General features: G+C 36.9%; 1 non-coding gene across 1 annotated transcript; it reads left to right on the forward strand.

Moving 5' to 3' along the window:
• Positions 1–4,645: 4,645 nt before the first annotated feature.
• Positions 4,646–4,751, forward strand: LOC132061717 (small nucleolar RNA R71). The gene has a single exon (XR_009416137.1). It is a non-coding gene; the product is annotated as a small nucleolar RNA R71 (small nucleolar RNA).
• Positions 4,752–18,050: the final 13,299 nt, after the last annotated feature.

An 18,050-nucleotide genomic window follows, 5' to 3' on the forward strand; every position in this document is an offset into this window, starting at 1 on the left:
TTCTCGCTTCAGGATTTTCTTATCATGATACTGCTTCATCCTCTCTTTATAAAGTGCTGCACTTTTATACGCTTGGTACCGGAATTCATCCATCTCATTGAGTTGAAACAACCCGAGTTTGGTTGCCTCTTCTCAATCCATGTTTAATTTCTTCAAGGCCCACATAGCCTTATGTTCAAGTTCAACTGGCAGGTGACAAACCTTGCCAAAAACTAGCTTGAAGGGTAAAGTCCCAATCGGAGTCTTAAAAGTAGTCCGGTAAGCCCATAGAGCATCATCAAGCTTGCAGGCACAATCAGTTCTGTTTGCATTCAACGTTTTAGCTAGAATACTCTTGATCTCCCAATTGGAGACTTTAACTTGCCCACTTGTCTGAGGATGATAAGGCGTTGCCACCCCATGTTTGATGCCATACTTCTCCACCAATCCCGCGAAGGCTCTATTACAAAAGTGGGAACCATCATCACTGATTATAGCCCTCGAAATACTAAATCGAGTAAATATATTTTTCTTTAGGAACCCCATGACACTCTTGGCCTCATTGTTAGGTAAAGCCACCGCTTCTGCCTATTTCGACACATACTCTACAACAACCAAGATATCCTTTATGCTTCCAGAGCTCACAAAGGGTCCCATGAAATCAATCCCCCAGACATCAAATAACTCCACTTCCATCACAAAGTTCATAGACATCTCTTGCCTTCTGCCTATACTCCCTTGCCTCTGACATTGATCACAAGACCGCACTAATAGATTTGCATCATGAAATATAATTGGCCAATAGTAGTCGCATTCAAGAACTTTAGCAACAGTCTGGTTACTACTATGATGACCCCCAACTGGAGAGTGATGGCATGCTTTTAGAATCGCTATTACTTCACTTTAGGGAATGCAACGCCGAATGATGTTATCAGCGCATGTTCGGAACAAGTATGGCTTGTCCTAATAGTATTGGCGAGAATCCCTCAAGAACTTCTTCTTTTGGTAGGCCTTGACCTCCTCTTGAATTATGCCTCTCACCAAATAGTTGGTAATGTCTGCATACCATGGTGCCACTTCCATTGACACAACCAACACCCTCTTAGCTGGAAATGCATCATCGATATCTAGCTTATCCGAAGGTCTCCCGGCTTTTTCAAGCATAGAGAGATGGTCAGCAACCTGATTCTCAGTTCTCTTGCAGTCTTTGACCTAAAAATCAAAATCTTGCAGCAACAGCACCCATCGGATCAATTGCGTCTTAGCTTCTTTCTTCGCCATTAGATATCTCAATGCGGCATGATCAGTGTATACCATGATTTTGGACCCCAACAGATAGGCCCGAAACTTCTGAAAAGCAAAAACTATCGCAAATAGCTCTTGCTCTGTCACTGTGTAACTCATCTGAGCAACAGTCAATGTTCTCCTTGCATCATAGATCGGATGCATGATTTTATTATGTCTCTGGCCAAGCACAGCACCGATAGCAAAGCCACTTGTATCACACATCAATTCGAACGGTAGAGACCAGTCAGGAGAAACAATAATAGGGGTTGTGGTCAACCGCTCCTTCAATTCCTCGAATGCCTTTCAGCACTTCTCGTCAAATTTGAAGTTAGCCTCTTTTTCAAGAAGCTTACACATCGGTTTAGCAGTTTTTAAGAAATGCCTATAGAAACCGACATGTTCTAAAAAGCTTCAGACACCCTTAACTAAGATAGGCGGAGGAAGCTTCGAAATCACATCAATCTTTGCTTGATCGACCTCAATCCTTTTTTTTTTGAGATTTTATACTCGAGGACGATCCCTTCCTTCATCATGAAGTGGCACTTCTCCTAATTCAGCACCAGATTAGTCTCCTTATGCCATTTAAGCACTTAACCCAGATGGTCAAGACAGTCATCAAAAGAATCATCAATAACCGAGAAGTCATCCATAAAGACATTGAGAAAGTCTTCCACCATATCAGAAAATATCAACATCATACACCGCTGAAAGGTAGCCGGTATTGCAGAGACCGAAGGGCATCCTACTGAAAGCGAATGTCCCATAAAGACAAGTAAAAGTTATCTTCTCTTGATCCTCAAGGGCGATGTTGATCTGATTGTAGCCCGAATACCCGTCAAGAAAGCAATAATAAGATCACCCCGCTAGCCAATCAAGCATTTAATCAATAAAAGGCATAGGGAAGTGATCCTTACACGTGGCAGTGTTAAGCTTGCGATAGTCCATGCAAACTCTCCATCCTGTTACAGTCCTTATCAGAATCAGCTCATTCTTTACATTAGGCACCACTATTATGCTGCCCTTTTTTGGAACACATTGGACTGGGCTTACCCATTTACTGTCAACAATCGGGTAAAGTACTCTAGCATACCACTTGATGATTTCTTTCTTGACGACTTCTTGCATGTTCTCATTCAATCTTCTTTGATGTTCCACACTCGGCTTGTTATCCTCCTCCAACTGGATTTTATGCTCATAGATCCTAGAAGTAATTCCCCGAATGTCTGCTATGGTCCAACCAGTAGCACGCCCATATTCACTCAATACCTCCAAAAGCCTCAATCTGCTCCTCAGTCAGTAATGCTGAAACAATCACTGGTAATGTATTATTTGGACCAAGGAACTCGTACTTCAAATGTGATGGGAACTGCTTAAGCTAAAGCTTCAATGGTTCAATGATCGAAGGCTTTGTGGAGGAGTTGTTCTATTTTCCAGATCAAGATTTAGCTTCTTTGGGTGGTAAGAATATGAATCCAACCTAACAAGTGAATTAATCATCTCCACATAACCCTCAATGTCTTCAGCAGCAAAGTTTACAAGAATACCAGCCAAAGCTTCTCCCAAACTTTCTTCTTCCATCTTGAAATCCAATGCTTCATCAATAACCTCAAAAGAATCAATCACTGAAATGCACTCATAAGCACTTGGTAACTTCATCCCCTTACTTGCCTAAAAAGTAACTTCCTCATCATTGACTCAGAACTTGATTTCATTCTTCTCCGAATCCATCAGAGCTCTTCCCGTAGTAAGGAAAGGTCTCCCCAGAATAATAGGAATGTCCTGATCAATAACACAGTCAATAATCACAAAATCAGCGGGCAACATAAATTTACCAACCCGTATAAGGACATCGTCAACCACGCCAACAGGCTTTTTAATAGATCTATCAGCCATCTGTAATCTCATAGTAGTCGACCTTGGCATCCCCAAACCTGATTGCTTGTAGATAGAAAGTGGCATCAAATTTATACTCGCCCCATTATCACACAGAGCACAAGCAAAATAATGGTACGCAACAGAACAAGGAATGGTGAACGCCCCAGGATCTCTCTTTTTCTGGACAGTAGTTATTGAAATGATGGAACTCACAGTGTGAGTCAAGCTCACGGTTTCATATTGCATCGTCTTCTTCTTGGTCAACAGAACCTTCAAGTACTTCGCAAAACCGGGCAACTCCTTAATAGCATCCAGGAATGGAAAGTTCAAAGATAGTTGCTTCAGCTGATCATAATATTTTTCGAACTTAGCATCTTCCTTCTTCTCCACCAACCTATGAGGAAAGGGAGGTTTAGATTTGAAAAGCTGAGTCAGAGGGCGGAGATCCCCTTTCACAGCTTGCTTGCTCTTGTCATCAGCCTCTTCGAACTTTCTGGAATATCAACAACTTTCTCGTCAATAATAATTTGTGCCTCAGATTGCACCTCTTCCTCTTCATCAATCTGCTCGAGATCAACAACCTTCTTTTCAGCACCTTGGAGTACTTTACCACTCCGAGTACTAATGGCAAACACACGGTCTACACTGCTTTTCCCATTTTTCGAATTTGAAATAGTATCACTAGAAATTTTTCCCTTTTTAGGAGGGTGCTCCTCTCTAGAAATATCATGCATCTGTGACTCGAGCTTCTGAATAGCTGCTGTATGAGATCCCACTGTCTCTGTTAGCCCCGATAACGTCCTTTCTGACTTGGTTTGATTTGTTAGAAACTTCTCAAGCATTGCCTCAACCCTCGGACTACCTTGCTCTGTTGACTGCCCTTTCGGTGGAATGTAAGGATTGGAACTCTTATTCCTAAAATTGTTGTTATTGTTGTAGCTCTCTTGGTTCGCACCACCATAATTATTGTTGTAGTTCCCTGGGTTGTTGTTGTTGTAGGTACCTTGGCCCTACTGAGGTCTCCATTGATTCTGATTCGGTAATTCTTCCTTTGATAACCCCCTTGGTAATTCTGCCTTTGATAACCCCCTTGAGAATTGTTCACATAGTTAGCATCTTTAACTTGCATAGGAGTTTCCTCATGAAATAGACCCTCTTGGACCTGGTACATCCCCTTTGGCATACCTGACTCATCTTCGCAAACATTTACCTTCTTGATCTGGGTCTCATCAAACTTTTTGGTCAATAAGGAAATATTTGTTGCAAGGTTTGCTAGGTATCTTGATTCTCCTTCACCATATTCTGGATCATGACACTACCATAGGGCACAATGTTGGCATTGTTCGAGTGCCAAGCTTGATTGTGCGTAGTCAGCCTGTTAAGTATGTTGGTCACTCGTCGGTAAGATTTATCCATAAAACAAAAATCAGCTGCGTTATTTGCAATAGATTGCGTCACGGGATCCAGCCCCCGGTAGAACTTCTCTATTAATATGTGATCCGAAAAACCATGACTTGGAAATTTCTACAAATATTCTTTAAATCTCTCCCAAGCTTTATATAATTGTTCCCCTGGTCGTTACTTGAATTCATAGATCTTGTCACGAATCTCAGCCTTCTTTGGGGAGGATACTACTTTTTGAGAAAGACTGCTACCATCTCTGCCCATGTATTAATAGAATTTCGGGGCAGCTTCTCGAACCATGCTCTCGCATCTCCAGCTAAGGAATATTTGAAAAGCCTCAGCCGAATAGCATCGTGTGGAACATTGTTTTGGATGTGATGAGCACATACATCCATAAAATTCTGCAAATGGCGTTGAGGGTAATTCTCGGTAGAATATTGAAAGTAGCCCTTAAGCTTCAATAACTGGCAGAAAGAGGAGTCAATTTTGACACTTGTAGCCCCAACCCGAGGATGAACAATAGCAGATGCATAGTCCTCCTCAAAGAACAAGATCATCAAAGACATTCTCTTCATCTGTTTCATTCGCGTGATCATTCAATTGACCACCCTGGTTACAGCTGCTCCACGTTGGTTTTGCTGATTCTGATTCATGTTCACCTGATTTACAAGGAATAGCAAACAAGGTGTGATGGAATAAGTAAAAGATTTCAATCAAAGCAGACACTATTTAGTAATTTCAAAACCGTATTCCCCGGCAATGGTGCCAAAATTTAATACGCTCAAATTACACCTTTTATTAGCGTAAAGCGGATGATGTCAAATATAGTAACCCAACAAGGTTGGGGTCGAATCCCACAGGAAATATGGTGTGAAAAGGTTACTAAAATCGTAGAATGCTTAATTTAGGTCTAATGTCTTAATCTGATTATTTTTGTAAAATGTGGTTGTTTATGACTAATTTCTAACTATTTGCTTGGGATTGTAATTCATGGTAAAAGAAACCAAGGTTGTGTCTCCGTCAGATTAAGTGTATGGTTATGGGTATTGATGTTGATATACTTCTAATGGATCATTTGTATGGATGCACTTAACCTCTATGTGAATCTTTACTATTTCCCAGTAAATAAAGATTATCTCTTTCTATAATTTTTCCAAATATAAGGAAGTTGATATGAAGAACGGTTAATTATGCCAAGTAAATTCTTCTTATTCCTAAGTGAATTTATTAAACAAAGTTTAAAGCTTTGAGTTCTTGTTATTTATTCTTACCAAATCCTAATTATTTTCCCAAACAACTCAAGGTTTACGGCTTTAATCAATGTTTGCAACCATTAATTATGAATGCAGAATGCAGAATAAATAAACCCTAACAATCCATTATGCTACAAATCCCAATCACCAAACACCCATCCTTGGGTTCACAACTTAGTCAAGAAATTTAGCTACTCATAGAAGAAGAAGGACGATAAAATATAATTGGAATCATAATGCTTACTAATAATTGATTGGAATTGAAGAGAAGATATTTGCAATTGTTTGTAATCCCAAAAAGACTTCAAAAACTATGAGTATTCAATGCTAAGGAAATAAAACTGAAATCTGGTGAATTGTAGCCTACAAGAAACCTACATCAGGTATTTATAAGAGTCTAAATCATGAAAAATATGTTGACAAAATTGGCCCCCGACGGATCAATGTACGGACAGTAAATATTATACGGTCCGTAGAATCTGCAAACTCTGTCCGTAAAATTCCTTTGGTGGCCCAGATATACGCTCCCTTTTTATGGACCGTAAAATAACTGGTCCGTACATTTTCTTCCAATTGAGATTTTACTGTAACTGATCTATGGTGGGATTTACGGACCGTAAATAATGTACGGTTCGTACTTTCTGCTGTGAATTCCTTCTTCAGGTATGATCCTCTCTGTCACTGATCTACGGTTGAATTGACGGACAGTAAATATTATACGGTCTGTCTTTTGCTCCGTAAAATCCAAGCTTCAGTTATTTTTCTTTCTTGCACATCTCTTTAAGCCATTTCCGCGACTTGCGCCCAAAATACGTTAACTACCTGCAACATAACACAAACACATCAAAATGACCCAAACTTGCTTGAAAAACAAATAAAACTCGCCGTCAAAAAGCATCAAATGTGTCGGAATTTCGCGACACATCAATGGCCAAGACAAAGAAAAAAGCAGACTCAGTGGGAAAAGAAACAAAGACGGATGAACACAACTTTGGTAAAGTAGCTTTATGAAAAGCAACTTTAATAAAGCAGCTATAGGACCAACAAGGACAATAATACAAAGACTCTTCTGAAATTTTCACGTGACGATGGGGCCCAAAGCGCACCCGGCTGAATTCAGAAAGATTCTTTAAACCATTTGAAATCCGAAGTTGAAGTCTGGAAGCTCCTATAAATAGAGGCCATTTATGAAGATAAAAGACATCATCAACCACACATACAAGCGCCAAAAACCATATTCCCTTTCTCTTTCACCAAATGCCTTAACTCTTCCTCTCAATTCAAACCCTTGTAATATAAACCTCTCTTTGTATAATAGTACTAGTTTTTCAACAATCCTCCAAGTGTGAGAAGTAGTTTTTGGGGTTCCCCGAAATGAAAATCTCTCTCCATAATTAACATGTAAGTTTTTATAACTATGTTTCTGTATGACTCTCCCAGTTATGTGTGTGTGTGCACACACACACACACACACACACACACACACACACACACACACACACACACACACACACACACACACACACACACACACATATATATATATATATGGAGAGTGGATTCCCTTAAGAAAGGAGAGGGGGGATATAAGAAGTATAGATTCTAAATTTTCGTTACATTCATCTTTCTGGTTTATAAAATTTCTAGCATAATTTACTACTCCTAAGAAAAATTGTAATTCTTTAGTATTATCTAGTTTGTCTGGCATTTCTAGGGATTTTTCGGCTATATGGGGTTATAATTTAATTTTACCATTTTCTAGCACTACTCCTAAGAAATTTATATAATTTTTACATAATTCCATCTTCTTCTTACTAATTATTATTCCATTTTTTACAAATAGTCTAAATACCATTTGCAAATGTCCTAGATGTTCTTTAATATCTTTACTGAATACTAATATATCATCTACATATACTAATACCAACCTTTTATATTCTCCGAATATACTGTCCATTTTTCGTTGGAAAATTGGTGGTGTTGTCTTTAACCCAAATGAAATTACTAACTATTACTATATTACAAAGGTTTGGATTGGGAAAAGGAGTTGAGGCATTTGAAAGAGAAGGGAGGATATGGATTTATTTGGTTTTTGGTGCTTGTATGTGTTGTTTATGATGTCTTCTGTCTTCATGAATGGCCTCTATTTATAGGAGCTTCCAGACTTCAACTGCAGACTTTAAATGGTTTCAAGAATCTTTCTGAATTCAGCCGGGTGTGCTTTGGGCCCCATCGTCACATGGAATTTTCAGAAGAGTCTTTGCATTATTGTCCTTGCTGGTCCAAGTTCTATTTTTTCTTTACAGCATGTGTCAGTACAATAATTTTCCTTTTTCTTTTGCAGGTTTTCGTGGTCTGTGGTCCAAAAAGAGAGGAGGGATATAAGAAAATTCAAAAATTGAAAATTCAAAATCAAAATATATTTTCATTTCAAAGTACTTGATGGCTAAAAACTGTGGTGTATATCAAATTTTTAAACAATCCTACTCGGTAGGTACATCCTCACTCATGAATATCTTTTTATCCTGTAGTTATATATCTAAGTTTCTGTTTATCTCCTTTTTTTTTAAATTTGGATCTTTTTACACTGTTCATCTCTTTCTCTTAACCTTTATTCTTAATAACCCTCTTCTTTAACCACACCCCGAACATGGCTAACATTTCGTCCTTTATCATATTTGGACATTTTAATGGCCGGTCAACACCTAGAAATTTACAGGTTAATCCATCGAGTTTATTAAGAAATTAAGAGAATAACCATATACTAAGAGTAACATATTCATAAGAACAAAAATTACTTAAACATAGATATATCACATAGGTTAACAAAATGAGTTAATGATATACATAACTGGGAGAGTAATACAGAAACATAGTGATAAAAACTTACATGACTTAAAGATGGAGAGAGGTTTTCCTTTCGGGGAACCCCAAAGACTACTTTTCACACTTAAAGATTATTAAAAAAACCTAGTACCATTATATAAAAAGAGGTTTATATTACAAATGTTTGGATTGGGAAAAGGAGTTGAGGCATTTGGGATATGGATTTACCTAGAAAAGGCTTACGACAAAGTGCCAAGAGAGGTTTTTTGGAGATGCTTAGAGGCCAGAGGTGTTCCTGTAGCATACATTAGGGCAATCAAGGAAATGTATGAGGGAGCCAAGACCAGGGTAAAGACAGTGGGAGGAGACTCAAAGCACTTCCCAGTGGAGATGGGGTTGCACCAGGGATCAACTCTTAGCCCATTTTTATTTGCCTTAGTGATGGATTGTTTGACGCAGCAAATTCAAGGTGAGGTGTCATGGTGTATGTTATTTACGGATGACATAGTCTTGATTTACGAGCTACACAGCGGAGTGAACGCTAAGCTGGAGGTTTGGAGACAAACTCTGGAGTCTAAAGGGTTCAAGTTGAGTAGGACCAAGACAGAGTACATAGAGTGCAAGTTCAGTGACGTGACACATGAGCCTAGCGTGAAAGTGAAGCTTGGTACCTAGGCCATCCCAAAGAAAGGTAGTTTAAAATATCTTGGGTCTATTATACAAGAAAATAGAGATATTAATGATGATGTCTCACATCGTATTGGCGCAGGCTGAATGAAATGGAGGCTTGCTTCAGGAGTGCTGTGTGATAAGAAGGTGCCACCAAAACTTAAAGGCAGGTTCTACAAAGTGGTTGTGAGACCAACTTTGTTGTACGGGGCAGAATGCTAGGCAGTCAAGAGCTCTCACATCCAAAAGATGAAAGTTGCGGAAATGAGAATGTTACGATAGATGTGTGGGCACACCAGAAGAGATAGGATTAGGAATGAAGATATCCGGGATAAGGTTGAAGTAGCATCAGTGGAGGACAAGATGAGAGAAGCGAGGCTGAGATGGTTTGGGCATGTGAGGAGGAGAGGCACAGATGCCCCAGTGCGGAGGTGTGAGAGGTTAGCTATGGATAGTTTCAGAAGAGGTAGGGGTAGGCCGAAAAAATATTAGGGAGAGGTGCTGAGACAGGATATGGCGCAGTTTTAACTTACCGAGGACATAACCTTAGATAAGAGGTTATGGATGACTCAGATTAGAGTAGAAGGTTAGTAGGTAGTCGCTTCGATCTATAGTCTATTGTCCTTTGATTCTTGCTACTATATGTTGTTTCTTGTACTTCGATTATCTTATTTATTTGTGGTAGCTACATCGCTTCCTTTTTTTTCGGATCGCTCTATCTTGACTTATTCGCTTTCTTTAGTTTCATTTGCATTTTGCTTTGAACTGCTTGTGCTTATCTAACCTTTCTCGTTGGGTTTTCTCTTGAGCCGAGGGTCTTTCGAAAACAACGTCTCTATCTTCTGAGATAGGGGTAAGGTCTGCGTACACTTTACCCTCCCCAGACCCACATTGTGGGATTTCACTGGGTATGTTGTTGTTGTTGTTGTTGGTGGTGGTGGTGGTGCTTGTATGTGTTGTTGATAATGTCTTCTGTCTTCATGAATGGCCTCTATTTATAGGAGCTTCCGGACTTCAACTCCGAACTTCGAATGGTTTGAAGAATCTTTCTGAATTCATCCGAGTGCACTTTGGGCCCCATCGCCACGTGAAATTTTCAAAAGAGTCTTTGCATTATTGTCCTTGCTGGTGTTGTAGCTTTTTTATTAAAGCTACTTTTCTGAAAGCTACTTTATTAAAGTTTTCTTCATCCGTCTTTGTTGCTTCTTCAACGAATCTGCTTTTTCCTTTGTCTTGGTTATCATAATTATACATCTACTAGTCTTTTTACGTGTCAAGATTGTGTAGTGCAATAGAATCAAAAATCATCCCTGAATCGACGTTGTTTGGGTCTTGTGAATCTTGAAATGCACTATACTGAAAATCTCCATGAAAACTTTCTTCAGGATCTGAATTATGTACCGGTGTCATTTTTGGACTTAGAGATAGTTCTGGACTCGAATTTTTAATTACATGCTTTTCTTGATTTTCTTTCTCTTGAAAGAACTTTTCTAATGTCTGTTTTACTATGTCTTCTATTTACTCAATTTTTTTCTTTTTTGACAATAAACTTTTCTTTTTTGAATTATCTCCAAGTGTTAATGTTTTTGGTAGTCTACGTCTCATCTGAAGTGATGAACAACCTTCATCTTCACTTCATCTTCCCTTTTTGGCAAAGTTACAGCCATTAACGGATTTGATAAGTCTTTACCGGCTACCGTTTGAACCAGACTAGCTGTATCTATATCCGATATAGTGGATTTTACTGCATTCATTGGGGAATGCACACCCGTCTCATCCATTTTGTTTTGAGATGGAAAACTTTGTGATTGAACCAATTCGAATTTTACCTCCTGGAGTCTGTGTTCTAGCATTCTCACTTGCTCCATGAGTCCTGTTTTTTCTTGGATCGATGTCTCATTTTTCTAGTTTAGTCTTTTGAATGCCTCAGTCATGGAAGAACAATGGTCACAACAAATCACTTTATTTGTGTCCTTTTGGATATTGTATTGAGGAACTTTGTCTGGATTTTGTCAAAGTGCTGGAGAAATATAATAATTTGGATTTAGTATTCCTCTAGCATAGTCTAATGCTTCAGTAAAATCATGAAAACCTTTAAAAAGCGGTATTTCCATATCTTTTATTGAATCCATAACTTCAGGCCAAGTTTGGAAAATGTCGTTTGTCTTGCCATGTAACACAACATAATATTTAAATATTTTGTCTTGATTTTTGTCTATAAAATATTAATATAAAGCATTTAAAGTTGCTATAAAATATTTTGTATCCTTTTTATTTTATGATATCCATAGATTGTCTACCAAGCATGTATGTGGTCTATCTATTATACATTCTGGTAATTTTCTAAATGTCATGTTTGACGGTGGGAAAGATATTAAATTATGCTTTGTCCCGAACTGTATTCTTTCTAAAACATTACTTCCTATTGAAGCTTGTGGTCTAAAATGGAGATTACCTAATACTGTCTGTCTGTAAATGTCTGGGGTTGAGGCTTGTATGCCCTTTCCCTTGTCTGCAGTCTTTGGTATTGTTGGTCTCATGCTGTCAATAATGAAACAATGTTATTAGTTGACAGTGATTTTTAACCTACTTAGCTGGTCTGCTAAGTTATTATCCTTTCCCTTAATATGTTCAAAAATTAAATTGTATATTGAGAGAGTATCTATAAAATTTAACCATCTTCTTCGATTTCTATTTTTGTCATTTATTTTTTGGTGAAATTTAACTATGGTTTTCACAATCTGTTCTGATTAATATGTCTAGTCTGAAACTATTTAATCCATATAATACACCTAAAATTTCTACATCGATACTACTCGTATTGCCTTTTTCTTTATACTTTCCGCTTAGGTAAGCACATATTTTTTCTTCACTTTTATTACTATATCTATTAGGTCTTGCTTTTAACACTGCTCCCCATCCTTCAAAACTATTGTCTGTCTCTGTGATTAAATAATTTGTTTCTAATGGCATGTTTAGGCCAAGGGTATGTTTTATTTTTCTTTAATTTTCTGTACTAATTTAATATCTTCTGTATTAAAATGTTTCTGTCCAGTAGAACTTGTCTTAGAGTATAAAGGTCCTGCTATTTTTCCTAAGTCTTGTATAAAATTTCTAGCATAATTTACTATTCCTAAAAAAATTGTAATTCTTTAGTATTATCTGGTTTGTCTGGCATTTCTAGGGCTTTTTTGGCTATATGGGGTTGTAATTTAATTTTATCATTTCCTAGCACTACTCCTAAGAAATTTATATAATTTTGCAATAAAGACGAATGAAGACAACTTTGATAAAGTAGCTTTAAGAAAAGTAGCATTAATAAAGAAGCTACAGGACCAGCAAGGACAATAATGCAAAGACTCTTCTGAAAATTTCACGTGACGATGGGGCCCAAAGTGCACCCGGCTGAATTCAGAAAGATTCTTGAAACCATTTGAAGTCCGAAGTTGAAGTCCGGAAGATCCTATAAATAGAGGCCATTCATGAAGACAGAAGACATCATCAATAACACATACAAGCACCAAACACCAAAGAAATCCATTTCCCCCCTTCTCTTTCATCGAATGCCTCAACTCTTTTCCCAATCTAAACCTTTGTAATATAAACCTCTCTTTGTATAATAGTACTAGTTTTTCAATAATCTTCCAAGTGTGAGAAGTAGTCTTTGGGGTTCCCTGAAAGGGAAACCTCTCTCCATCTTTAAGTCATGTAAGTTTTTATAACTATGTTTCTTTATTACTCTCCCAGTTATGTATATTATTAACTCGTTTTGTTGTAAAAACCTATGTGATATATCTATGTTTAAGTAATTTTTGTTATTATGAATCTGTTACTCTTAGTATATGGTTATTCTCTTAATTTCTTAATAAACTCGATGGATTAACCTGTAAATTCCTACGTGTTGAGTGGCCATTAAAATGTCCAAAGATGATAAAGGACGAAATGTTGGCCATGTCCGGGGTGTGATTAAAGAAAAGGGTTATTAAGAACAAAGGTTAAGAGAAAGAGATGAACAGTGTAACAAGATTCATGACTGGACAGAGCTTAAAAAAAAAAAGTATCGAAACATTTTAAGCCATATTAGATAATTATTGTATGAAAGGACACCCTGTAACAAAAAAAAAAAATAGCTCTTAATTATTCAATGCATGAATATGATAAGATGATAAGCCAAAAAGTATAGATGTAATCCACACCTCATTACATACTAGTGCCTCATAATCTTTAACACTCATTAATTCTTCCTGATAGTCTTCTGGTGTTGGCTTAAGAGATATCCCACTGGGCGTGCCAAGAAGATAGATGGTATAAAAGAGAAGGAGTAATACAACATCCTAATTCTTCTATTGTCTTTTTCAATTCACTAATATCACTTGTTAAAACTTCTACTTGTTGTGTCATCTGAGCTACCAAATGGGTTGTTTTTATTTTTAATTCTTTTGGTTTTTCTGTAATAGTTCTAATTAGTCTCTCTATTTCGTTTTTTGTGGGTATTTTTCTAAATTAAATTTATTATTTAAAAACTGAATTTTTCTATCTATCTCTAATTCTTGTGATTTTAAGAAATCAAAGTTTTGTTCTAATTTTCCTAAAATTTTATTTTGTTTAGTTTGTGAGGATTCTATTACATCTAATATTCTACTAATATTTTATTATTTTTCTGAGATTTTTCACTAGAATTTATAATTAAATCTATTAACGTATTGAATTGTCTATCTTCACTATGTAATATATGTTATCCATTCATTTCATGTTACTTAATTATGAAAACGTTCTCCCTTAGAAGTCAAGGTCTTCTCTAATCTCAAACAGATGCTTTCAATCGCCTTGAATCACCTTTCCTTAGAGACTCCAAAAGCTCCTAATCTATTTAAAAGCACACTATACGGTATTAAACAAGTCCAATGATACCATTATTGACATAAAAAGGATCGGGTCAAAAAGTCAAATCCGAGCCCCCAAGTCAAAAGCGAAAATTTGTCTTAAAATTGGATTACTCATTCCTTAGAGATTCCAAACATACAATTTCATCTGAATCTAACCCAAATTGGCCCTCAAATCCAACAACTACACTCAATTAAGATTAGGGCTAAAACATCCCCAATTCCCTCTTCAAATCATGGATTAAACGACTAAAACTAAGCCTGTAATAGAATGTAAATACCAAAATAGGGATTAGAATCTTACCCCCCATATCGGATTGTGAAATTCCGCTCAAGAATCGTCCAAAATCGAGTTCTAAAACTCCGAAAATAATATTTTGAATAATGAGTTTAAAATGAGATTTTAAATCAGTACCATGCCCTCATTAGCGAATGCGGGGGGAGGGGGGGGGGGCGTACTATGCGCATAGCCATGCTACCACAATGTCCACTAATGCCTCTCCCTTCTGCACGAGCGCGGGTAAAGCCATGCTACCACAATGTCCGCTAATCCTTGCCTCTTTTTGTGCGAAAGCAACAACTCACACGCGATCTTGACCCCAGTCCCGCACAACCCTACGTGATTGTGGCTCCCCAACCTACAACCGCGATGAGCAATTTCCTCCTACACTAGAAAATAAAAATCTTGTGTGGCCGTTTGGATTTTTAGTGTACAAATTACACCCGAATCCATCGTGATACAATTAACCAAATATGTATATCATTCTAAAATTCCCTATGAACTTGTTGGAATTCTCAAATCATCATTTCGAGACTATCTAGATCATATTTGACCCTGGTCAACTCTTATTCTTCAAAGTCACTAGTTTCAACTTAAGCGTTCGAATAACTCACGAGCTCGTCGGGACCCGTTCAAACCATCCACGTAAGTCCTAAATCTCCGGATCAATATGAATTTCCAAACCTCGATTCCGAGTCCGTTAACTCCAAATGTTAACTTTGGTCAACTCTTAAGCTTTCAAACTTCTAGGTTTGGTGTTTCTTCTCCAACATGCACTCGAATCCCTCGGGACTCATGCCACACATCCCACAAGTCATAAAACACATAATAAACTTACTAGAAGTCTCATTTAATGGAAAAGAGTTCTAATATTCAGAACGACCGAATAAGTCATTATAGTTACAAACACTGTAAATGATTAAGATTTGTAACAAAGTCTTAATATCATTCTATTAAAAAATTTCTACAAAAAATGGCACTTCATCACTACTGCCTTATAAAATACTGTTGCCGCTGCCAATCATTATCAACTACAACCATCCATAACCATCATTGTTGCCAGTTACTACAATCGGCTGTCACCACCACTAGCCATTATCATCTATAATCATAACCACCAATCACTACCGACAATCACCATCATTTATCATGCACCACTATCAATAGATATCGCTATCATCCACCACAACTATCAACCGCCACCAACAACTACCACAATCAGCCACTATCACCACTAGCTACTACCTACAATACCATCATTAACTAACGCCATCTCGAATAACCACCAATCTAGCCATCACCAATCGTCCTATAATTTTTTAAAAATATTTTGTTGATATAGTTTTAGATTAATTTAGTATTTTATTGAATTTCTTATTTTATAACTTTTAAATAATGATAAATTTTGTACATTTTGAGGTCGAAAAGCAAATAGTGTGAATTATTTTGTATTCAAATATTAATCTTAATATTCATAATGTATTCAGTTTCAAACATCTAAATTTCAATATACATTTTAATATTTAAATGCGTATTCAGATTCAGATATATTAATCTTAACAGAAACAAATGAAGCATAAGGAGAGAAACAAAGAAAGAAGAAGAAAATTGAAGAACCATGAACGTGAAAGAAGGGAGGAGTACTTTTTGTAACGTTAAGAGAAAAATGTGAACAAAAGTGGAGCCCATAAATTCAAGATTTCAACTAATTAGAGCCTCACACCATTCGCACGAATGACCCCTGGGTATTTAATTTTTATCCCTCAAATCGCTGGTCTTTAATTTTTGCTATTCGGCATTTGAAGTAACAAAAAAATGGCTGAAAATATCTCTGACATCGAAAAAAAATAAAAAAAAAATCGGTCTATCCTTATAGATGTCCTAAATTCGCAAGGCATAAGTTTATAGAACATTTGTCTTGTCCGGCATAAGTTGTATAGTACCTAATTCGGCTGGCATAAGTTTATATTTTCACATCATAATAGAACACAAGTTATGCCTTACAATGCCTAACTTAGTTCCTAAAAAAAGTTCTCTAAACTTATGCCGAGCAAAATAGTTACTACACAACTTATGCAAGATAACTTCATTTCTACAGAAATTATGTCGGACAAAGCAAACGTTCTCTAAACTTATGCCTTACGAATTAGTTACTACACAATTTATGCCAGATAATTTAATTCCTCCAGAACTTATGCAGGACAAGGAAGGTTTTCTAAACTTATGCCTTGCGAATTTACTTTTTTTTTGGTAAGAAAATAGCGAATTCATCGACTCTACTGGGGATCGAACCCAAATTCTCTGGTTTCGTAGACCAGTGTCTTATCATAAATAAAGATACTTTGCCCTACAAATTTTCATTAAATGACAAACAGAGACAAAAATTTAAGACCAGTGATTTGAGGGGCAAAAATTAAAGACCAGTACATATGAAGGGCAATCCGTGCAGAAAAAAGAAGTATAACTTGTCATGTCATGAGACCCATTATAAAGTTTCTCATTGAATGAATAGTATGAATTGGTAATTTGGAATAAAAAAATAAGTAACTTGTTACTTGGAAGAATTAACTGAAGGTGTCGTTTAAGTTTGGAAATTACTAGAGGTGACTTGTAGGGACCACATTAAGTCAAAACCCAATTAAATTTGGGATTAAGAAAATTGGGGTTGAAAATGTATTTTGCCAAACTTGTTAATCTTTTATAAAATACAAAAAGACCTCAAACCATTTAATCCAACCCCCATTTATTTCAAACTCAACATCGGTCCATATCAAACCACACGAACTTCATTCAAAACACACGATCATCTCGGCTCGCTCCTTCAAACTTTCAAGTTCAAACCCACAAACTGATCTCAACCGCTAAATGTGCTTCTTCAAACCGTCATCAACCTCTTCAAAAGCCGACTCAACAACGAACTGCTGCTCTCCATTTCTCTCAGGTAAAATCGCTCAATATTTTCTTCTTTTAAAGTTAGGGTTTTGAAATCAAAATGAGAAAATGATGATTTTGGTCAGAGAAGAAGAAGAATAACATGGGTTTGTCTGCAATGTTATTTATTTTGTTGTTCAATGCTTGAGAAACCCTTATTTGCTGTATTTGTTCGAGTTGTTGGGGTTTGTGTGTTTGTAAATAGTGTATGTGGTTGTGAAATTCTGGTTTTTGGTGTTGTTTGTGTTCTCTTTCTCCTTAGGAGTTCGAAAAAAGGGCTTGTTGGGCTTACAAAACCCGTATTTGCTCTATTTGTTCCACTTGTTGGTGTTTCTGTGTTGTTAAATAGTGTATGTGGTTGTGAAATTATGGTTTTTGGTACTGTTTGTGTTCTTGTTCTCCTTGGGGTTTTGAAAAAAGGGGTTGAATTTTTTTTGGATTTTGTCCAACGAAATCTGAGTAAGTTGTTGCAGCAAACTGCAGCACTTGTTTGACAGTTGAGGTTGGTTTATTTTGTTTAACTTGTGATGGTTGTGTGTTTGTATTGAAACAAATGTTTTTTCTGGTTCAAAAGTTAGGGTTTTGAAATAAAAGTACGAAAATGATTAATTTTGGTTAAAGAAGAAGAGGAAGAACATGGGCAGGGTGTGTCTATGCAATTGC

This window comes from Lycium ferocissimum, chromosome 6 (assembly GCF_029784015.1).
Source record: "Lycium ferocissimum isolate CSIRO_LF1 chromosome 6, AGI_CSIRO_Lferr_CH_V1, whole genome shotgun sequence".
Classification (NCBI taxonomy): Eukaryota; Viridiplantae; Streptophyta; class Magnoliopsida; order Solanales; family Solanaceae; genus Lycium; species Lycium ferocissimum.